This window comes from Puma concolor, chromosome E4 (genome assembly GCF_028749965.1).
Source record: "Puma concolor isolate L17-30 chromosome E4, mPumCon1.1.hap2, whole genome shotgun sequence".
NCBI classification, from domain to species: domain Eukaryota; kingdom Metazoa; phylum Chordata; class Mammalia; order Carnivora; family Felidae; genus Puma; species Puma concolor.
In genome coordinates, this window is record NC_141683.1 from 55,837,189 (window position 1) to 55,861,924 (window position 24,736).

General features: G+C 36.6%; 1 protein-coding gene across 7 annotated transcripts in view; it reads right to left on the reverse strand.

Annotated features, from left to right (window-relative positions):
- Positions 1–24,736, reverse strand: part of DNM3 (dynamin 3) — a 570,520-nt gene that overhangs the window by 69,131 nt on the left and 476,653 nt on the right. The window lies entirely within an intron of this gene.

Genomic DNA, 24,736 nt, shown 5'->3' on the forward strand with positions numbered 1-24,736 from the left:
AGCCTCAGCAAAGCAATCTTTAAGGGAGTTCTGGGCAACAGCCCATGTGGCTGCTTTGAAAGTGCTAAATTCTTGTTGCTAAATAATTTTATTAAAAAAAAATCCTATGATTTATTGTATTAATATTTTAACAGATATTTGGAGAAAGCCATCAATTAATTACTCTGTCGCTAACTTTTGGAACTTGTTAGTTCTTATTTTGCATTTTCTTTGGGCACAAGAAATTCTATATTCATCATTCTAAAGGGCCAGATAAGAGCCAGGCTTCAGAAATTATGACCTTTAAAGCATAAAGTAGATACAGAAAATTTTAAAACTGCTGCAAGAAGTCCCCGAAAACAAGAGAATCTAGATGGTAAACATCTGCTAAATTTGTGGCAGTGATTTTTCTTTCCTGGTATTTTAAAATATGAGTCAGAGGACTCAAACTACAAACTACATACGTCTGATCAGAAGCAACTGAATGTTTATAAGTATTCTACAGGGGGTTCGGACTGTCCCAGGAGGGTAATATTTTAAAGGACATCAGTGGATGCAAATGAATCTCAGCCATAAGAAGGAAGAAGAGGTGAATAGTACTTTTGTCTCTGGGAGACTTGGAATTTCAGACAGGCTCCATTTTGGAGAATTCTAGTTAGCTTGCCTGCATTTGCTGATGTTGTTTCAGTTGGGAATGGGAGAATGATATTCCTTATCCCTGCATCCTGAACTGTTCAGCAGTGTTATGCTATGCTGTTAACAGCTGGCAAGTTCCATGGATATGCAGATGGAAGAGTTCCCCGCTGATATAAAAAGATCTTATGAATTGTGTCTTGTGTAAAAGAGAGCAAAATCCTTTTTACAAAGTAAGTATAACATGAGTAAGAACTGCAATTTTTTTCTTCCCCTGTTGGTCTCTAGCAAACTCTCGTCTCTGACAGTCTAATACATAATCTAGACACTTTACTGCATTGCTGTGCTCCTTGGAAAACTGTTTTTACATTTTTTTTCTCCAAAGCTAAGCACTTCCTTTCTTCCTTTCTAGTTATGCCATGGTAGTTAGCAATCTTCTAAATGTCTGAATGCTGCATAAATAATTAAGTGGCACAGAATGTGTTGTTTTGCAAAGTAAAAAAAAAAAATCCACCCATCTAGATTCATGAGCATATTAAGTCATTAGCAAGAGGAATATTCCACCTACAAGAAATACACTAATGAGATAAAATGGAAGGGTGTGAAAAATGTGAGCAACTTTACAATGTTACCACCATACCAGAAAGCCCTAAGAATGGAAAGGCCAAGTCAATGGCCACTCAACACGCAGAAGAAAAAAGATATTCTATAACAGCTTTTATTTACCTTCTTTGTTTGAAAAGAAATGATGGAGTGATTATTTGTAATGTAAAATATAAAAATATCCACTAGGGTTATCATTTGGACCATCTGAGAAAACAACAGGCCTTTTTATTTTCAGAAATCTATACCAATTTAGCATTTTGTATGTATCATGTACATGCATCACCTGATGTACATGTTTACTGATTTAGTACAGTGGTTTTTTTTTTTTTTTTTTTTTTTTTTGCCTCTTCTCCTCTCTCTTCTGGCCTCAGGACAAGTTGTCTACATACATGTGGATTTGGTGCTTTGTGTTTCTAACTGCTGACACTATAGTACTCCTCTTAACATATCACTCTACCATTAAAATGATTGTGCACAATCACTTAATTCAGTATAATAAATCCTGAATGCAGAAATACTCTTTGGCCAAAATGCCCTAAACCACATGTGTATTCTTTTTTTTTTTAATTTATTTTCTAATGTTTATTCTATTTTTGAAAGAGAGAGAGAGAGAGAGAAGGCACGCACACGCATGAGTGGGGTAGGGGCAGAGAGAGAGGGAGACACAGAATCTGAAGCAGGCCCCAGGCTCCAAGCTGTCAGCACAGAGCCTGACACGGGGCTCGAACTCAAGAGCCCTGAGATCATGACCTGAGCTGAAGTCAGAGGCTTAAGCAACTGAGCCACCCAGGCGCCCCACATGTGTATTTTTTAGAAGTTTAATGAACACTGTCTTCATTTATTCCATTCTACTGGATTTGACTCAGAAGATGAATGTTTGGGAATTTTTTTTTTCATCTCAATTTAGAAAATGGGTATTTAGTAATGTATTACTACTATATCTATCTATATTACCTTTATGTGAAATTCAAAACAGAATATTTTATGATTATTTTCTTGTTAAAATGATCTAAAATTAATAACAACTAGGTTCGAGACGAAATCAGAACACAATCAGCAGACTGAATAAAGACGGGTCACTTACTCTCAGGCAAATGAGGAAGGGAAAATGAAATGCACTGAGCTTGTACAAGCTCTCGCTGTACCTGTAACAGATCTAAAGTTGGCAGCAGCAATCATTTACAGAGAACTTCTAAGTGCCAGGGATGGAACTAAGGGCCTTACTGATTTTATTTTCTCATTCAATCATCACACTAATCCTCGAGGGGTGTGTGTCATTTCCCCATTTGCATATGAGGAAATTGAGGTTCAAATGTATTTGGTAATTTGTCCAGAAAGTGTTAAGAGCCAGCAGTCAAAACCTTTGCACCACTAGAAAATAGCCAGTCTACTTTAGATGGATAACCAAACATGTGGTGGAGGAACTGGTGAAGTGTCCAAGGGGAAAGGTGTAGAGAAGGGCAAAGGAAGAAATGATATCCCTTGGCGTGTGTGCAGGGTGAGGACCCCCAATATTGGGAGTGGTAGTATTGGAGGGCTAGCCAGAAAGTGTTCTGTTTGGTGACACCAAACAGTTAACATAAATGGCATTATTCATTTATTAAAAATGCTACTGAGAAGATGGGAGGGCTGGGCAGGGCTGATGGTACCTCTCCAGAGTTTGAATTTACCATTTACGAGTGCTGTGAATTCAGGTAAGTTGTTTCACCTCTCCCAGCCATGATCTCTGACACCACATATCTGTTGTGATATCATAAATACATTGTGAGCACTGATGACATTTTAAAAACACTAGCACAATGCTTGGCACATATTGAGGCATTAAGCAAATGTTACTTCCCTCTTCTGTACTTAGTTAAGTTTTACTGAAATTTTCATATGTTAAAGAGATTACTAATTTTTTTCCCAGCTTTTAAAATTTTTGAGTTCCTTGATTTTGTTATTTTTCTGGTTTGCATTAATTACAGTGAACAAAATATTCTATACAAGGATGTGTGATAAATTTGATAAAATATGATAAAACATGAGAATAATAATCAGAAGATATGAACCTGAGTCCTGGCTTTACCATTTATTTATACACTGATACTTACAGGTTAACTGATCAATAGACTAATTTTACTTCCTTTGTAGGGGATCCATCCTGGTTTCTTTTAAGATCTCTTTCTCCTTGGTGTACCATGATTTCACTATGATATGCTAGGTATGTATTTGTTTATTATTTAATCCTATTTAGGACTTGTTATGTTTCCTGAATCCAAGAATCAGTGGACTTGAACAATTTTAAAAAATTCTCAGCCTGCCTTGTCTCCCCCAGGGTACTTCTAGTACACAGAATTGGATGAACCATAACTCTTGGTTCATGGCACACTTTCAACATTGGTCAATGCACAGACCAATTTTATTTACTTATTTATTATTTAGATTTTTAACACTAGTTATTTTTAGAATGAAATAAGCACCAGTGAATTCATTATCAAACCCCAAAGCTAGGACTTTTAAAATACGCTACGTCTATTCGTATGGTACCTTACACCAATCAACTCGTCATCTCCCTGCCTTTGCCACCACCTGAGGTAAGGATCAGTGAGAATAAACATCATTACCTTACTTTCCTTCTATTATTGTTTTATTGCATCTATATGTAGTTTTAAAGAGTTATTTTATCTTTTATTTTTAATTTCATAAAAAAGAGTAAGCAGTATACAATCTCTCTCACTTATATTGCTAATTAGTTAATCACTTGTGGTGTAGAGCTCAGCAAGATACACCACCTGTCTAACACCCTGTTTCCCTCAGCCTCCCCTACACGTCTTCAAACCAACTTTATGTAGTCACCCTCATTCACCTTCAGTTACTTCAATACACCATCATTTCTCTGAATTTTTACATGTATCGTTCCTTTGCCTGGGATCCGCTTCCCTTTCCCCAGCCTTCTCCCAGATTTTTACTTCTACCCTTAACATTTACCTCAAAAGTCACTTCCTTTCCAAAGCATTTTCTGATCTCCATTCTTGCTGGTCAAAAAAATAATTAGATACCTCTCATCTTTACTTCCTAATTATTATAGTAATTATCATACATGGTGATGATAAGTGACTTTCTTATCAGTCTCCCCTATAGATTGGGACCTCTTTGAGGACAGGGACTATTTCCTGCTATATACCTAGCATTAAGCATAGTGCTTAATTAGCACAATGAAGGTGCTAATTAAATGTCTGTAGAATAATAAGTGAATTAAGTGGGCACAACTACACTTAAAAGTTTGGTAACTTTGACAAGGAAGACTTATTCTAATGATTAACAGCCTGTGTGTGTGTGTGTGTGTGTGTGTGTGTGTGTGCGCGCGTGCATACACATGTTATGTGTGATGCGTGGTTTAGATGATCTGCTCTCTAAAATTATACACGATTTTCTGACTTCCCATTGATAAAGAAAACTGAGGGCTAAATTTCCATTCACTGTGCCCTATAGATTTTGAAATGCTTAACTTACTACCATTCCCCCCGCCCACCCCCAAATGCTTTTGGAACCAGATTAATAGGGAGAAAAGTAATTCACTCATAAAGCCTTCAACTCACAGTTGTCTGAGATGGTTTTGTCCACAAACATTATTTTCTCTAGCATAATCAATTTCTCTTTCTGAAGGAACCTCAAATAAGAAAGCAAGATTTAGCTGAGAAATTACTTTTTGAGAAACAAACATTTTAAACTTGATGAAACTAAACCTTTGTGTTCAGGTTTTTAAAGGATGCCAGTTTAGCAAACATTCTAGACACATCTGATTTGGACATGAGACCCTACACATTAGTCATCAATAGGCAATGGAATAAAGCCTTTATAAGGATATAAAATGTGAAGTAATCTGAAGGCTTTTTGTGGAATATAATGAAAAGAATGCTAACATCTTTGGAAAAACACATTTTGTGGTATGTTTACATGTATCCTTTTGTGAGCTCACACACACGGGCAACAAAATTAGAATTCCATGGCTATTTTGTTTCAAAATTTAAACCATCAGCCATTAATATTTTGAAGTAATTCCTATTCTATTTCCAGTTTGAGCTGAGTCCATCATAACAACACTGTGAGAAAGGAAACAAACTGCATAGATTCCATCTGGCAAATCAGAGGCCTGTAGATCTGACTGTGGTTCAGCCTCTGGCGCCATCAGTTGGGCTCAAAATCAAAAGCTGTGGAAGGAGGTAATTAGCAGGGACTCTAGACCACTCAGTTGGCAACAGCAGGCTTCTTATAGCCACTGGGAAAGTGGGTGGGAAGGGGTTCAGAAATATTCTCTAAAATAACATTGTTCCTTTAGAATGGATGATTGCAATTATAGAGCTATTTTCATGAAAGAAAAGTTGATTTTGATTAACATTCATATCGACACATTTGTTAAGGTGTCAATATTTAATTGGAAAGTTCGACTACCAGCAAAGACGATTATTACAGATTTTTATTTAATAAGAAAACAAGTAGAGGACAACACCTTCTAACTCACTCACAAAGGTAAAAGGGTAACCCACCACCAATTCTTGGTAAGAAAGGGTGACCTTCCCCATCCCATTAATTTCAGCACAAATTAAACCAAGGAGAGGCATTTTGCCAAAGCAATGAAAATATAATCATGTAGGTCACATTCAGAAGATAGTGTCCTCTGAATCTTGCCTGACCAGGCTGTTGATTTCTTAAACTTCAGTGTTAAATGGAAAGAAATTGGCTACATTTAAGCCACTCGATTTGGCTATAGACATGATCATTTACAGATGAAGGCGAAGCAGCCCCGAAATGAACAGAAGATGAGAAGACTGTGTTCCAAATTGACCAGCTAAAGGAAAGTTTATATTTTAAAAAAACAATCACTTGGTCAGTGACTCATGGGGAAAGAATTCTTAAGCTTTCTTCAGGGAAACCCCAGTAAATAACATGTATAATAAAATGGAGATGGTGTTGTCTGTTTTGTTGGGCTGTTCAGTCCACATAATAAACCATTTGGCAAAAAAAGGAACATTCTGAACACGATTCTCTCTGGGAAACCCCCAAACAGCAAGAACTACTGTGGCTTCCTTACAGTTTTACAGAATATTTTGTATCTCAGACTCGCATGTGAAATAAAAACTTGGAAGAAATGTGGAAAAAAATCTGCTTTTTGTTACAGAGTTGAGGATTTTTCAGTCGGGTGCTTCCATGATTCACACTGCACTCCACTCTTCTGAAACTCAAAACCACATATCATAAAAAGCAACACTGGCTCGAGTTAATTCTTCCTGCTTTATCCCTAGGAGAACCAACCGCTCTAAGTGTGCCCCACATGACACACAAGAGAAATGAATGAAAAGTTTTCGGCCTGCATCAATTTACTGGAATATGGTGTAAATCATATACTTTCAAAGAGATCTGGAGTCTGAACGTTTTTTTTTTCTAATTTGGGGTTTAACTGACATAATCTACAACAGTTTCAGTTCCTCTCATTTTAATTAGCAAAAGCTTTTGGAATTTTGTTGTTTTGGTCTCCAAGAACATCATGGAAGAAAAAAAGTTGAGCAAAATGAAATGTGCTTCTAAATGATTAAAGAAAGCCCTGTTTGTTGGGGATAGGAATGGTCAGAGTTCTCTATTCTCCAGTCCCCTGCCCAGAATGCTTTGTTCAAGCCACACGGTGCCTAATCAGCATGTCTTTAGATTATTTTATGTTAATTAAAATTATGGTTAGTTTTAGAGGTTAATGTATACATGTTCATGTGGCTTCAAAGCCTTCCCAAATTACTGGCTGAGCTCCCTTGCCTTGGGCAGGCCTGATCTGTGATAAAACTGACCACATTAAACTAAGTTTATTGCTATGGAGTTTTTTTTTTTTTTTAACTCAATGGAGAAATTACATTTTGCAGGTTTCTTAAAGAATTTCCCGTTTTAAAACACTCTCTACTGATACCCCAAAAAGGTAAGAAAAAAAGAGAAGAAGAAATGTAAAAGGAAGGGAACAAAGGAACTGGCTTATATGGGCTGGGGGGGGGGGCAGCTTACTGACACAATAGATAAGACACAGAACACGACTGATAGATCGCAACTTCTCCATGCTTGCTTTTTGTTGTTGTTTTTTAAACTACAGAAATGCTCCAATTCATTGATTTATTGAGGAAAAATCCCACCAAAAATTCATCAAAAATTGGTTAAAACAATTTCCTCTAATTTATTTGTCACTTTCTGTCATATGGATGGTAAAGCCCATTAAGTGTTCAATGTCTGTCAGTGACTGTAATTAGGGAAAGTGCATTAGAATGGACAACATAATCCCTGATGGTCATAGCTATAGGGCAGCCTGGTGATGCTAGGCAGGAGACCATCTGGGAGCCAGGAACAAACAGAAGTTGGGACCAGAAATGGGAACAGACAGGTGCTTCTCCTGTGGAGGAGAGGCTGGCAACCTATGACTTGTAATGCAAGTGAATGTGTCAACCTACATCTCATTCTGATCGCACACTAAATTCCCAGAATGAATCTAACCCAAAAGATTGGAAAGGGGCACATTTTTCATTTACATCATCATCTATTCCTTAAAACTCTCCTTTGTTCGGGCCCTTGCCACCTTTCTCCTTAACTACCATGAGAATCTCTTGACAGGTCTTCTGGCCTCCCATTAAATTCATCCTTCACATGCTGCTAGACTAAACAGTCTAAAACACTGCTCTGATCTTTCATAGCATTTTGATGGCATAGGATGAAGTATATCATCCTCGGTGACCTATCCCTTGCCTGATTAGGTAGAAGTCCCACCATGTCTGATCTAAACAAATCAGGTGTTACCCATTAGGATGCCTTCCTCACCCATGCCACAGGCAGTCAGGTGCTCCTTTTGAGCCACTGAACCCTGAACATACCTTTTATCACCCTCTATTATAAGCTTCTGTTAGATAGTGAGCTCTTTAAAAACAGAAATCATGGATCACTTAGTAATTTTTGCATTTTTGGTACCTAGCAAGTGCTTAATAAAGGCTTGTTGAACTGCACTGAAGTGATATGAGAGAAACAATAAAGAACATCAAACTCCAACAGACAGGACAAGCAGGAATGATGTATGAAAGAAGTCGGTTTCACAGATTGCATTCACCTATCAGAGACTGGGAGGTTACTTGGGAAAATCCAGGAAAGTAGAATGGCTCCCTAAAGTGGGGGAAGATTCAGGAAGCTGTTGCCCTAAAATGTTGCTGAACATCAAGTGTTTGTTGTACCTCTGGGTGCTTTGGCCTATAAGCACGGCATGGCATAATCAAACCACAGTATTTTGATTGAGCAGGTAAGCTGCCAGGCCAGGTCGTCATTGGTTTCTGAGCAGATGACTAATGCTGAAAATAGGGAACGGGCAAGAGTGATTGACAGAGATGAGGTTTCTAAGGCAGTATGAACCAATGCAAATGTTCTAGAAACAGAATGGTGGCAAAACAGATGGAAATAGATAATATGGTTTGGGTAAAAATGTTCAAGAACAGCATCTTTACCCTTTCCCTATTGCCCAAGGGTAGCAAATGCAAATTTTCAATACTGTCACAAGTCAGGAAGGAAATTTAGTTAAAGGTAGACTCTAAAATAGTCCCAAGAATGAAATAGTCTCTTACACAGTGAAAGGGAACAACTTAACACCAAAATATTTCACAGCCAGAGATAACCCTCAACTCTCCTTTAAAAGCAACCAAACTTTATTTTCTATTTAGAAAGACAAATGTCAATGAACACCACGGTCAAACTTGGCAGAGTACAACGTAAGAAAATCTCCAAACAAGGAAAATGTGAATATACCTCTTAACAAGTTAATATTATAAAGCAGAATAGTTCTAAAAAGCAAAAAAGATGAAAAAACCCTAAAACTATAAACCTGTACAAATAAACCTTCTACCATTTATATGTGTCAAGTTCAGATCTACTTTCACTCTGGATTTAAAACCAAAATAAAGTACTGGCTATACACTGAGGCTCATCTGAAACACTCCATGGAAGTTTTCAGAGCTTCTTAGCACAAAAGTACAAAGAGATATGGTAATGACTTCCCTGAACAAACAAATATACAGAAAAAAGTGAGTTGGTTTGAGCTCTCAGGGCACACCCGGTGGCCTGTGGCTGCTCTTATCCTGTGCCATGAAGAAATGTATTAGGCCTCTCTAGATCATCCTTCCAGCCTGGGGACCGCCAACAGTTGTTTTCAATGAGGAAGGAGAATGATTCCCCACCACTAGCGTCAGAGTTGCAAGCTGAGTCCATTCACAGGCTCCCTCACTACCAGCAAAATGATTTGCTATTGATCACGGTTGGCAGGGACTTGAGAAGGGGGGATGGTTAGAAAGCTGAATTCTAGTAAACCCAGACCTAAGGCAAGATTCTTAGCATTCCCTCAGTCTATCTCACAGTACAGTCCATGGCTACAGGTGTAAACTCTCCCTCAATGGTGACAGAATGGATACATTAATAGTTTTTGTACCTTATTCTATGGCTACTGTTAGTACCGAGAGTAGTAGTTACAAATCCTTCAGGTTATCAAAATTACCCTGGCAGCTTACTTGAAATGAATATTCCCAGGATATTCTAATTTAGAAGACTTGGGGATGGACCAGGAGTTTGCATTTTTAACAAGCAATCTGGGTGTGTCTCGTGCAGGTCAAATGGACCATACTGAGAAACCCAGAGCTAGAGGCTGCTCCCCTTCTTTTGCCCATCCTGCAAGAATGTTTCCCACTGAACACTGATACTACTAGATGGTGACAGAGATTGTTTAAAAAATAAGGCAGGGGGAGGTGTTATTATTTGAGAAAATAAATTCAAGAATTGCAGTGTCAAACACATTCACATTCCAGTACTCTCAAATTTTAAAAAAAGGCTAATGTGCTGTGTCTAACCAGAAGGGAGACACAGAGTACAATGGAACCCAAACATTTCTGATAATTGAGTCTTCTTATTTAAATAGGCTGAGCATACTTTGGAAATACTGCTATCTAGAACTTTTATGCCACAAAATATAAAAGCAGAGAACTACTGAGGAGGATAATAATACCTAGATTGACATGGGTACCTAAGAATGCTCTGGAGCAAAGATGCCAGGCTATACACAAATCCTGAATGTAAAAGCCAAGCAGTGGCTCAGCAATAGGTAGCTTAATTGATGCCTTTCAGACTGTTGGCAAGTGGTAAGGCCCTTGGTAAACACTGAGCTTGGAAAAGAGATGCTATTTGGGGAATGAGGATGATAATTGGGAATCAGAGCAACTCTGGGGTCCAGAAACATGGCACTTTAACAAAGCTTAAAAGACCATGCCAATACAAAAAATAATGATATTGAAGACAGCCAACACCTTTGGAGAATCGACTTTGTTCCTGGCACTATTCTACATACATCACAAGGATTGCCTCATTTAGTCTTTGTGAGGTAGAGATTATTATTTCACAAATGAAGAGAGAGACTCAGAGTAACTTGCACAAAGTCACCCAGCTAATTAAGTGGCAGAACTGGGATTTGAATTCAGACTGGAGTTTTAAAACTCTGCAACTCCCTCTAATCAGAACGGTTAATAGGTTTGCAGCTAAAGGAGACAAACTGAGCAGCAGATATATATATAGATATATAGATATAGATATAGATATATAGATATATTTATAGATAGATATATAGATATATCTATAGATATATTTATAGATAGATATATACATATATCTATATATCTATAAATATATCTATAGATATATCTATATCTATATCTATATATCTATAAATATATCTATATATCTATATCTATATATCTATCTATATATCTATATCTATATATATAAAATCTATATCTATATATCTATATCTATATATAAAATATACATCTATATATCTATATAAACTCTATCTATCTATCTATCTATCTATCTATCTATCTATCTATCTAGATAGATAGATAGATATATTTTCCCCCCCTTAGGAAAGGCAAACTGGCAAGGATTAGAGAAGCTAATTGAAAACTGTAACGCTCATTGTTCCTCATGGTTAGGGGAGATGTGAATTGCTCTGGCTTTAAGGAATGTACTCTGGTGGCATAAATCAAAAACTCTATGTACCAATTCTACTTCTATAAACCTACTTTAAGGAAATAATCAGAAGTGCATAGGAAGAATCACGCACAAAGATGTTTACTATAAATCTGCATATAACAAAAAATTCGTTGAAATTGAGCATATATTAGAAAGTTCACCAACTCTAGATTCACCACTAGGTTTGAATTAAATCCCGATGCCTTCACGTATTAAATATGTGATCTTTGGCTACCTTGCTAACTTTACTAAGCCTCATGTTCTCCATCTCCAGAATGGAGAAGATAATGTTTACCTTACAGCAGGGATTCTCAACAGCAGGAATCTTGACATTTAGACATTTAATTCTGAGCCTTAATAGGATTTTTAGTAGCATCCCTGACCTCTACCCACTAGATCCCAGTAGCACCCCTCAACCCAGTTGTGACAGTCAAAAGCCTCCCAAATGGTGAAAAATGTCTCCAGATATTGCAAAATGTCCCTAGTTGAGAATCACTATCTTCCAGAATTGTTGTGAGGATTCAATGAGCTAATTTAAAGATACTTGATGGTGAAAGAGAGAAATAAACAGTATTGAATGAGAAAGCCATTAAGTGTGTGTGTGTGTGTGTGTGTGTGTGTGTGTGTGTGTGTGTATAAGCAAAGGAGATAAAGCCAGTAGGAGACAATGAAATCCAAGAGCAAATCAAAACAACAATGAGGCATCGCCTCATGCTCATTAGAATGGCTAGCATAAAAAAGATATGAAATAACAAGTGTTGGTGGATTAATGTTTCCTATCTAGTACTAAAAACTTAAATACTGCTTTTTCACCATTTGGGAGGCCTTCCTATTTGTTAAGCAGTTGTAATACAATGTGTTTGTTAAAGATCTTTTCTGTGACCACAACCACTATGCCATTTTATAGAATCCAAGCTGAAATTTAGACATCCACCACTCCCTGATGTGATACTTGTATTCTATAAATCTATATAATACTATAAATTGTATACTTTAATACTTTCATAATTTTACTTATATAATTTTATATAATATATAATTATAACCCTCTCAGCACTTCCCATGAACTAGAAGTATAAAATTGTTACTAGCCTTCATAAGACTTGGCTTCAACAACTGACTTCAGTAATTTTGTCACATTTGAAGAAAATCAAAGTATCCAAGTTTATGCATCAACGACTGAAAAACTCTACTTCTAAATGGGCTGAGCAAATAGATGTGGGTGGCTTTATCTTCGGGTTTAGGTGTACTGGCCACCTTAAAGTGACTTTTAAAAAAATCTTGATTGGAAGAGAATACACAATACATTCCATACTTGGGTCAAGAAAGTTTTCTCTTTGACAATGTGTGAGTTGAAACGTTGCACCACGTGGAAAGGGACGAATGATGATGTTTAGGTTGGAACATTAGAAAGGGTTTTTTTTTAATAAAGGCTCATTTTTATATCTTATTTTTATATCTTATAATGCTTAAATATAGAAATACTTTAACTTTTCTGTTTTCATGGAATTCTAATTTTGAAATTGGATTTTAGTGGAAACACATAGTTACCCAACTTTATAAAAATTGGGTTTTACTTATTTAATGAAAGACATACATTCACCAAAAAAAAAACATTAGTAAAGGCAATTCTTTGTAACACTCACAATCCTTGACCCTGAACCTCTTGACCAAGTATGCAAGTCTAAGTATGAAAATCTCTTCAGTTTTTGTCATACTTTCTAAGGCAAACCAGCAAATCAAAGGACAGGGAATATTCTTCACATGAAGCAGATATTGCAGAGGCATAATGGAAAGTGTGGACTGCATATGTTCAGAGTTTGCAGTCTGAACAGATTCCAGTTCTTCAACCAATCCTAAGTAACTGGGCTCAGTTGAAGATCATAAGTTCAAATCTTCACAGGTTAGATTTTATTATAGGGGGATCTTGCATACTTATTTCAAGATAGGTCAGGGTTTATCAACCTTGACATTATTGACACATTTGACTGGAAAATTCTTTATTATGGAGGCTGTCCTATAAATAATAGGCTGTTGGTTTCTACCCACTAGATGCCAGTACTACCTCTCCAATCTGACAATCAAGAAGGTCTCTAAATATTGCCAAATGTTTCCTGGGGAGCAAAATCATCCCTATTTGAGAACCAATGATCTCAGTGGAAATAATACTTTTTTTCAGGTTTTTTATTTGAGGGAATAATTACAGTGATAGAAGGACTTCAACAGGTTAAGCCTTTTTTTAAAGCTATATTATGTTCTTTGCATAAGATTGTCTTTTTTTGTCTGTTTTGCGTAATTCCTTGAAGTGTCACCAATTTTTTGAAGCCATGTGACACAAAATTAAAAAAAAAATTGTGAGACTAATGGCTAATTACTTCAAAGAGGAAAATGAAAACGTCCCAATCAGAACTTTTCTTCACTTAAAACTTGGTCAATAACAATAATTGTGCTGCAGAATATGTGTTGTTTTTATGTAAAGTTGGTATTTAATATCCTATTTTGTTATACAATTAGATATTCCTAAGTAATATTAGTCTTCGAATTTAGGGCTGATTCAGTTTGTATGCAACTAATTCAGTTAGTATACAACTAAAAACATTTCCTAAAGCCTTATTTAAATACTATTCTGTTTTCTTTTTAGAACTTTGTATATTAGATTTTGCTTATCCTAATAATTAAGAGAAATCCATTCCTCACTCTGGACTAAAATAATATGCATCAAATTGGGACAAACACAATGAATATGCTTTAGAAAAGAACAGTTATAAATTAAAATATTCTAGTCCCTCTGTGCAGTTTCTTTAAAAAAAAAAAGAGTCCTAAATAAGTAACTTATTTTAGGTTTTGTTCTGGGATACTTATCTACTGGCTCCATCTATTCAGATTACTTAATTTTTAAATACAAGTGTATGGCTTCTATGTAACAATTATCATTACCAACTGGGTTCAGGCATCCACTCACATGGCCTTCTCGCTTCCCATAAAGGGCCGTATACCTGCTTGTTCAGCCTACTTAAATGTTATTGCACCTCCCCCAACTTCAACACACAGTTTTTGTATAAGTATCTTCCTTAACTTATTGGATTTCCAAGTTTATAAAAATAATATGAGTACATTAACAAATCAATTAATACATGGGTGTCTAAAAAGGTTACAAATAACCTATAACTTTTCTTCAAGTCCACTTCCTACACCTTTCATTGTGCTCAGATAAACGCATGCAGAAACACGTGCACATACACAAGGCTCATCTTAGTCTCCGCAGACGGTTTCTCTTCCTCTACTATTCTTTAAAAGGACAGATAATTCTGTCCTCAGCAATCTTCTTTTTGGTTTCTCCATTTAATCCCTACCTGCCAAATTTTAAATACCTAACAACTTTCAAATCTCTGTCTGAAGCTCTCTCCTCTCAACTTAGATTTACATATTTAACTGCCTAGAAGATATCTCTAATTGGATGCTGAGATAGTCATTCAAATATCCAGTTCTCCTCCAAGGACTTGGTAACATGGTACTTTCTTGCCCATTGGAGCTTAGATGTGGCCATGTGGTTCACTTTGGATAATAAAAAGGGTATGGAAATGACACATCACATTTAGACAGAAGCATTAACAGCTAGTGTGTGAATCTCCACTCATTCTTTTCCTGTGATCAGCAATAATATGACCAACCTGAGTGCTAAAGTGAGAATAACGAGGAGTGGAGTCCCAGACAACTTGAGATGGGTACACAGCATGATGAAGAAATATATCTTGTAGTCTGAAGCCACCAGACTTTGAGGATTGTTTTTTGCAGCAGTATAACAACCTATCCTGACTAAACACTGATATGTCTGAGGCATCCTAAATTAAACATGGTCAAAACAAATGACCCATCCCATTTTCTCCTTTTCCCATATTGCTCATCTTTTTTATTTTTTTTTATTTTTTATTAAAAAAATTTTTTTTTAATGTTTATTTATTTTTGAGACAGAGAAAGACAGAGCATGAACAGGGGAGGGTCAGAGAGAGGGAGACACAGAATCCGAAACAGGCTCCAGGCTCTGAGCTGTCAGCACAGAGCCCGACACGGGGCTTGAACTCATGGACCGCAAGATCATGACCCGAGCCGAAGTCGGCCGCTTAACCGACTGAGCCACCCAGGCGCCCCTTGCTCATCTTTTTAAATGGCACTAACATGTATCTGTTTTGTAAGACTCAATCACCTTTTTTATTTTACTCTTTCTGTCACTTTCCATGTCTAATCCATGAGTAAATCTTAAAGGATTGGCTTTACCACCAAAGTACATCCCAAATTCAACTGATTGTCAGTATCTCCATTGCTGTGACCCTAACCCAAGCCATCATCTCTCTCTGAACCAACACAGCAGCCTCCTGACCTTCCTTATAAACCCCACTCCCATTTTTTGTTTCTATTATTGTCTTTTACTATTAATTTGTAAAAATGTTTTAAACTTTGGCAAATAAAATATTAACTCTGTCTGTGATAGGTATTATATAAATGTCATTTTCAATTTTAACTTTTTAAATATAAATCTGGCTCAGTCTTCAGAGTCAGATTAAGTCACTGGTTTTAATTGCCATTAGGCTTAATCAGATTAGAGTGCTCAGTAGAGTAACTAGTAAACACATACTGTTCAATAGTCAACATGACTCTCTGAAACCAAAAGGAGGGTTTTTTTTTTCTCCCCAAGAGGAGTATTTCTTGAGACTCTAATTCTGATCTCAGTACTTCAACTGTCAACCTGCTTTTCAATTTTCAGATTATACATTTTGTTGCATAAATGAATAAATTCAAGGCAAATGAATCAACTTTTAAATTTAAGTTTTACAGAATTCTTTTCATTAGCTTAATATTATATATTATAATTTTTAAACCTCAATTAGATTCCTAAAATAGTAGAAGATAAAGGGTCAGAAATTAGGCCATGAAATGACTCCCTGACAATCCTCGGATATTATATATTTTTGTACATTACACACAGCATAGTCATAGTGGGCAATGGTGCTGACAGGTATAAACATGGAATTGAAGGAAAAAAGATTGGTCCAGAAAGATGGGGGAGAGGGTGGGTACCATGGAATTTGAACATCTGAAAGAAAGACATGATTGAAGGTCGCAGGCAATGAGGGAATGTATCAGAGACTCACAGCATGGTCCTTCAGCAATATGTAATTTAGTGAAAAAAATAACATTGCAAATATAATAACAGACAGGATTACATAATTATACCACATCTGTAGAGTTTCAGATGCCTAATTTCCATCATTTATATTATCTTTGACTTTCCTATAAAGTTTAATCCACTTATATTCAGTATTTTTCCTTCTGAATATTATTTTCAATATTTTATATTTGTTTCTTTCTCACCATCCTCCATTTAAAATCTTTCTCATTAAAAATATTTTATTGGGGGCGCCTGGGTGGCGCAGTCGGTTAAGCGTCCGACTTCAGCCAGGTCACGATCTCGCGGTCCGTGAGTTCGAGCCCCGCGTCAGGCTCTGGGCTGATGGCTCAGAGCCTGGAGCCTGTTTCCGATTCTGTGTCTCCCTCCTCTCTCTGCCCCTCCCCCGTTCATGCTCTGTCTCTCTCTGTCCCAAAAATAAATAAACGTTGAAAAAAAAAATTAAAAAAAAATATTTTATTGAAATATAGTAGACATAAAGTGTTATAATAGATTAAGGTGTGTTTAAAACCTTTTTTTTTGAAAATTGCACAGAAGACAGTTATCAAGGAAAATGAGAAAACGATACAGGAACAAAATTTAAAATTGCCCATACTATTAACATTTTGGTGTGTATCTTATCAGGATTTCTATGTGCAAATATATAAATATAAATATCATCCTGTATAAGTTTTTTAAAGCAAAAATGGGATTATGTTATCCATGGTGGGCTTTTTCCCGCTAATTTTTCATGAAAATTTCCAATGCAGTTGATATATACTTTTTAAAAATGTGCTTCAAAGCATTTCACTGATGTACCATACTCTACCAAACCAATTATTTATGACAGATATGGATGCTGTTTTTAAATACGTAATTATGAACAGTGTTTTAAAATTAATTATGAACAGATACCTTTGTACAATTATTGAATTATTTGACAAAAATACATTTTTAAGAGCAAACTTGCTTGGCCAGAAGGTTGGCGCATAACCAAAGCATTTGATACGTAACACCAAACTGGCCACCTTCCAGGAGCGCCGTGTATACACTCCGCCACGTGTAGTGCACAAGGACAGCTTCCTCAACACTACATATCATGACCATTCTTTCACATTTCTCATAATCTAAAGGGTCAAAAATGATGTATGGCTGGCTATGTGAATTTACAATTCTTGGTTGCTAGTGAAACTGGACTTTATAGCAGTCCTTTTTTTTTTTTTCTTTCTTTTTGGGTATTAAATCAACGTCTATTGATTTGGCCAGCTTTCTTTCTTCTTAGGTTTTTGTTGTGTTTTAAGTGAATCAAATAGAAACAGTTCTATTTTGAAGATATTTAATCCCTTCGATGTCATACATGCTGAAATATTTTACTAACTTGTCATTTGCCTTTTAATTGTTTACTGTCTTCTATTCCACACAAAGTTTAAATTTGTAGGTAGCTTAAGCTTTCATATTATTCTCTCATCATTTTCCAGTTCATTAATTTTTACTTTAATCATTAATTCTTTCTTTCTTTAGATTTTGTGTTGCTCGCTTTCTAATTTTTTTTTTTAATAGAGAGAGAGTGGGGGAGGGGTAGAGGAAGAGGGAGAGAGAGTATTTTTTTTATGCCGGCTTGTTCCCACAACCCTGGGATCATGACCTGAGCAAAAATCAAGAGTCTGACACTCGACCAACTGCACCATCTAGGTGCCCAATCTCTTTCCAAACTTTTAAATTAATTCACTTCCATTAAAAATAATAAATCCATTTAAAGTTACTAATTTTTCTCTGTGTATAGCATTGGGTATACCTTATAATGTTTCCTGTTTAGTGTTTTCATTGTTATTATATTCCAAATAGTCTGTTAATTAAGTATTTATTTCCATTTGGATCCATTTTGGAGTGTATTTTCTTATTCCTAAAAAGATCAGCTCTTACATTTAAAGTTTGCTACGGGGGTGCCTGGGTGGCTCAGTCAGTTAAGCGTCCAACTTTGGTTCAGGTGCCCTCCCCTGCTCACACTCTGTGTTTCTCTCTCAAAAATAAATAAGAATTAAAAAAATTATTTACAATTTGCTATGTATACATAGTTTTCTGTAGCTTATTAGATAGCAAATATTTATATATTTATTTTATTTTATTTTTTTAATTCTTTTTTTTTTTTAATTTTTTTTTTCAACGTTTATTTACTTTTTGGGACAGAGAGAGACAGAGCATGAATGGGCGAGGGGCAGAGAGAGAGGGAGACACAGAATCGGAAACAGGCTCCAGGCTCTGAGCCATCAGCCCAGAGCCCGACGCGGGGCTCGAACTCACGGACCGTGAGATCGTGACCTGGTTGAAGTCAGACGCTTAACCGACTGCGCCACCCAGGCGCCCCAATATTTATATATTTAAAAAATATACACACACATATCTTTTGAATCAATCTTATTTCTTACAGTAATCATATTCTTTGTAATTTTAGTTTTTGTCCAGTTGATCTGCCAAGGATAGGGAGAAAAATTTTAAACTCTTACAACTACAATGATTCTGGTATGATTTCACTGTACAATATGATAATCACATAAAGATAAAAACTTAATTTGTACTTTTTGATAAAAACGCTTCTGTAAGGTCTTAAATTTCAAAATAAAACTAACCACATTGGAACTTCTAAAATCATACTTGATCCTAACATGTTTTCAAAAGAGAGGCATAAAAACTTTCTTTTATTTTGGGGCAGTGTTAAATCAATTCCATTCATATGAGAAGATGTTTAAAACACTGTGAGAGACACTATTGGGGGGGGGCACGGTGGCACAGTAACAGGGCCCTAGGATCACCTCACCCCATATATACAACTAGATAACACTCACATCGGTGCAAATAACCCAGAAAATGACCTGAAGACTGGCAGAACAAACTCAACAACGAAAGGTAGAGTTGAAGCCATATCAAAGAGAGTAGTAAGGATGGACATGTGGTAGGGAGCTAGATGGACTGCAGTGGGACCTTCTGTGGGCAGGAGGGAGCCTCAGTCAACGGTGGAAAAGGGAGAGAAATGGATTATCACACCAGGGAGCCCACACAGAGAAGATGAATCACCAAGAAATTTGGCTTTGAAAACTAGAGCGGCTGAATTTCATGAGTTCTTAAAACCAGTGAGCCATAAATCCTGGAATTTTAAAAATCAGAGTGCTTGGCTTTGGGAGAGCCCAGACTGGTGACAGGAAGCTGTCTGAGTCCCCACCCTTAAAGAGACAGGACAACAAATAGCTTGTAGGGATAGAGCATGGAAGCAGCAGTTTGAAAAATGCTTGGTGCATATGGGAGAGAGAATTATTTACTCACCTCAGAGCCTGTCCCAGAGAGGCAGGAATTGCAGGGAGAACCCTCTAGGAACAAGGGAACTGGGAGGTGCCATTTTCTTCCCACACCCAGCATAACCCCAGCACAAACACCCGAGCATAAACACTCAGCCACCTCACTATCTAACTTGCTTACACCAAGCCCTGCCCCACTGCACTTTGGGCAGATCTGCTCTTCTCAGTCACCTTTGTCTCAATTTGGACTGCACGGTCCCCTCCCCCTAAAGACTGGTGCAAATCTTGCCAAACCAAGACCTGACCAGTGTATTTTACAGGGCCCTTGGTCCTGGAAGCAGCTGTGGTGGCTGTAGGCCCTACGGAAGGGTGTAACTTGTTAAAATTGCTTGCCTTTCCCACATAGCCCCAGTCCCTGCAGCAGCAACTACAGGTCTCATTTTGAAAACAGGCCAGGTTGTACCTTGTTAAAACTACATGCCCCACATGGCCTGGGGACCAAACACTGACCACACAGGCAAAGAAAGCCTCTGCAGATGACAGGACTGAAGGAAAAAGTGGCTAGGACACAACAGTAGGGAACAGGCAACACACATAGGAGACACCTCTGAAGCATGAGGTTCTGGTGAATAGGGGGACATTGCACTGAGGGGCACTACAGGACTCCTTCATAAGACCATTACTTTCAAGAGCAGAAAATGTATCTGACTCTCCTAACACACAGTAACTGACACAGGAGTTAGACAAAATGAGACAGAAGAGTATGACCCAACTGAAAGAACAAAACCACAGTAAAAGACCAAAGCAAAAATAATATGCCTGATAGAGAATTTAAAGTAATGATCATACAGATATTTACTGGATTTAAGAAAAGAGTGGAGGGCATCAGTGAGATCTTTAACAAAGAGACAGAAAATGTAAAAAAGAAAGAGATGAAGAACAAAAGAAATGAAACTAAAAATACACTAGATGTAATAAATAGCAGACAAGAAGAAGCAGAGGAATGAATTAGTGACCTGGAGGACAGAGTAACGGGAAGTAATCATGCTGAGCAGGTGAGAGAGGAAAAATTATACACAATGAGAACAGACTTAGGGAACTCAGCAACTCCATCAAGCATTATAACATTTCCATTATAGGGATCCCCGAAGAAGAAGAAAGAGAAAAAGGGACAGAAAATTTATTCGAAGAAATAAATAATAATATAAATAATAGAAACTGAAATAATAGAAGAAATAATAGCTGAAAACCTCCCTAATCTGGGGAAGGAAACCGATATCCAGACACAGGAGTCACAGAGATCCACCAACAAAATCAACCCCAAATCAACCAAGGCACATAGTAATTAAAATGGCCAAAAGTAGCAATAAAGAGAGAATTTTAAAAGAAGTAGGTGAAAAGAAGACAGTTACATATAAGGGAAACTCCATAAGGCTATCAGCAGACTTTTCAAAGTGCTAAAAGGAAAAATCTGCAACCAAGAATACTCTAACTAGCAAAACTATTATTCAGAATAGAAGGAGAGACAGTTTCCCAAACAAACAAAAGCAAAAGGCATTCATGACCATTAAACTAGCTCTACAAGCACTATTAAAGGGGACTCTGAATGGAAAGGAAAGACCACAAGTAAAAGTAAAAAAAAGTAGGAAGTACCAAAGTAGTAAAAATAAGTACATCTGTAAAAATAAGTCAAGGGAATTATAAAATAAAAGGATGTAAATTATGACACCATATACCAAAAATGTGGTGGGGAGAGGAGTAAAGAATGGGCACAAACTTAAGTGACCATCAACTTAATAGACAGGTATATGCAGAAGATGTTATATACAAACCTAATGGTAACTACAAATCAAAAACCAGTAATAGATATGCAAAGTAAAGAGAGAAAAGAATCCAAGTATATCATTAAAGAAAGCCAGCAAACCATGAAAGAGAGCAAGAGAAGGATCAGAGAACTACAAAAACATTCACAAAACAAGTAACAAAATGGCAATAAACATATACTTAACTACTTTGAATGTAAATGGACTGAATACTCCAATCAAAAGACATAGGGTGACAAAATGGATTAAAAAAACAACACCCGTCTACATGCTGCCTACAAGAGACTCATTTCAGACTTAAGGACACATGCAGACTGAAAGTGAGGGGATAAAGAAACACTTATTATGCAAATGGGTATCAAAAGAAAGCCAGGTAGCAATACTTACATCAGACAAAATAGATTTTAAAACAAAGACTGTAACAAGAGACAAAGAACACTATGTAATAATAAAAGGGAGAATCCAAAAAGAAGATGTAACAATTGTAAATATGCGCCAAAATGGGTGTACCCAAATACAAAAAACAGTTAACAGGCATAAAGATACTAACTGATAGTAATACAATAACAGTAGGGGACTTTAACACCCCACTTACATCAATGGACAGATCATCCAAACAGAGTATCAACAAGGAAATAGTAACTTTGGATGACACATTAGACCAAATGGATTTAACAGATACATTCATGGGCGCCTGGGTGGCTCAGCTGGTTAAGCGTCTGACTTTGGCTCAGGTCATGATCTCACAGTTCGGGGGTTTGAGCTGTGCTGACAGCTCAGAGTCTGAAGCCTGCTTCAGATTCTGTGTCTCTTTCTCTCTCTGCCCCTCCCCCACTCCTGCTCTGTCTCTGTCTCTGTCTCTCTCTCAAAAATAAACATAAAAAAAAACAAAACCCAGATAAATCCACAACATTTCATTCTAAAAGAGCAGAATATACTTTCATTTCAAGTAACATTCTCCAGAAGAGATAACATATTGTGCCACAAAACAAGTCTCAACAAATTTAAAAAGAATGATGCCATACCATTCATCTTTTCTGACCATGCTATGAAACTAGAAATCAAGAAAGTCTGGAAAGAGCCCAAATACATGGAGGTTAAACATGTTAGTGAACAATGAATGGGTCAACCAAGAAATCAGAGAAGAAATAAAAAATTACATGGAGGGGTGCCTAGTTGGCTCAGTCAGTAGAACATCTGACCCTTCATCTTGGGGTCATAAGTTTGAGCCCCACCCACATTGGGTGTAGAGATCACTTTAAATTTTTTTTAATTACATGGAGAAAAATGAAAATGAAAACACAATGGTACAAAATTTCTGGGATGCACCAATAGCAGTTTTAAGAGGGAAGTTTATAGCAATACAGGTCTACCTCAAGAAATAGAATAATCTGAAATATACAACCTAATCTTACATGTAAAGGAGCTAGAAAAAGAAGAACAAACAAAACCCCACATCAGCAGAATGAAGGAAATAATAAAGATTAGAGTAGAAATAAATGATACAGAAAGTAAAAGAAACAATAGAACACACTGATGAAACCAGGAGCTGGATCTTTGCAAAGATTAACAAAACTGACAAACTACTAGCCAGTCTCATCAAAATAAAAGGGGGGGGGGGGAAGGAGGGAGAAGGAGAGAAAGGACTTAAATAAATAAAATTACAAATGAAAGAAGAGAAATAACAACCAACACCACAGAAAGGATTGTAAGATAATATTATGAAAAATTATATGCCAACAAATTGGCCAACTAGAAGAAATGGATAAATTTCTTGAAACATAACCTACCAAAACTGAAGCAGGAAGAAGTAGAAAATTTGAACAGACCAATTACCAGCAGTGAAATTGAATCAGTAATGAAAAAACTGCCAACACATGAAAGTCCAGGACCAGATGGCTTCACAGGTGAATTATACCAAACACATAAAAAGGAGTTAATACTTATTCTTCTCAAACTTTTCCAAAAATAGAAGAGGAAGAAAAACTTCCAAATTTATTCTATGAGGCCAGACTTACCCTGATAACAAAACCAGATAAAGGTACCACACAAAAAAGTAAACTACAGGCCAATATCCCTAATGAATATAGATGCAAAAATCCTCAAGAAAATATTGGCAAACCAAATCCAACAATACATTAAAACAAGCATTCATCAGGATCAAGTGGGATTTATTCTTGGGATGCAAGGGTAATTCAATATTCATAAATCAATCAATGTGAAACATTACATCACTAAGAGAAAGGATAAAAACCATATGATCATTTCAATAGATGCAGATAAAGCATTTGACAAAGTACAATATCCATACTTGATAAAAACTCTCAAGAAAGTAGGTTTAGAAGGAACGTATCTCAACATACTAAAGGCCATATATGAAAAGCCACAGCTAACATCATACTCAATGATGAAAACATGAGAACTTTTCCCCTAATGTCAGGAAAAAGACAAGGATGCCCACTCTTTCCACTTTCAGCCAACATAGTACTATAACTCCTACCTACAGCAATCAGACAACAAAAAGAAATAAAAAACATCCAAATTGGTAAGGAAGAAATAAAACCTCCACTATTTGCAGATGACATGACACTATAGAGAGAAAACTTAAAGGCTCCGCCAAAAAACTAGTAGAATGGACAAATGAATTCAGTAAAGTTGCAGGATACAAAGTCAATGTATAAATATCTTCTCCATTTCTATACACTAATAATGAAGCTTCAGAAAGAGAAATTAAGAAAAAAATCCCATATATAGTTGCACCAAAAATAATAAAATACCTAGGAATAAACTTAACTAAAGGGTGAAAGACCTGTACTCTGAAAACTATAAAACACTGATAAAAGAAATGGAAGAGGACACAAAAAAATTAAAAGGTATTCCATGATCATAGATTGGATGAACAAATATGGTTACAATGTCTATACTGCCCAAAGCAATCTACATATCTAATGCAACCCTTATCAAAACACCAACAGCATTTTTTACAGAACTAGACCAAACAATCCTAAAATTCGTATGGAACCACAAAAGACCTGGAATAGTCAAAGCAATATTGAAAAAGAAAAACAAAACTGGATGTATCACAACACGAGACTTCAAGTTATATTACAAAATTATAGGAGAGGGAAGATGGCGGCGTAGGAGGACGCTGGGCTCACCGCGCGTCCTGCTGATCACCT